We start from the raw sequence: 246 nt of genomic DNA on the forward strand, positions 1-246 counted from the left end.
GAGGGTCTGTGTGCCCCCACCCCACTCAGGGGTCCCCAGCCAGGGCCCCCCAGGGCTGCACAGCCCCCAGCCCTGCTGCCCAGGGGACTGTGCCCCCTCCCCACTGCCCAGGGCAGCCCCTGCCGCTGGGAGGGGAACACATGGGGGGCTCAGCGCCCCAAGAGGGGTTTGCAAGGACCCCCCCAAAGCAGGCACCTCCCAAAAGGCAGTTGGGCACCCCCCCAGGGAAGATGCTGCCGGGGCGGG

Source organism: Egretta garzetta, unplaced genomic scaffold (assembly GCF_000687185.1).
Source record: "Egretta garzetta isolate BGI_Z169 unplaced genomic scaffold, ASM68718v1 scaffold101, whole genome shotgun sequence".
In the NCBI taxonomy this organism is placed as follows: domain Eukaryota; kingdom Metazoa; phylum Chordata; class Aves; order Pelecaniformes; family Ardeidae; genus Egretta; species Egretta garzetta.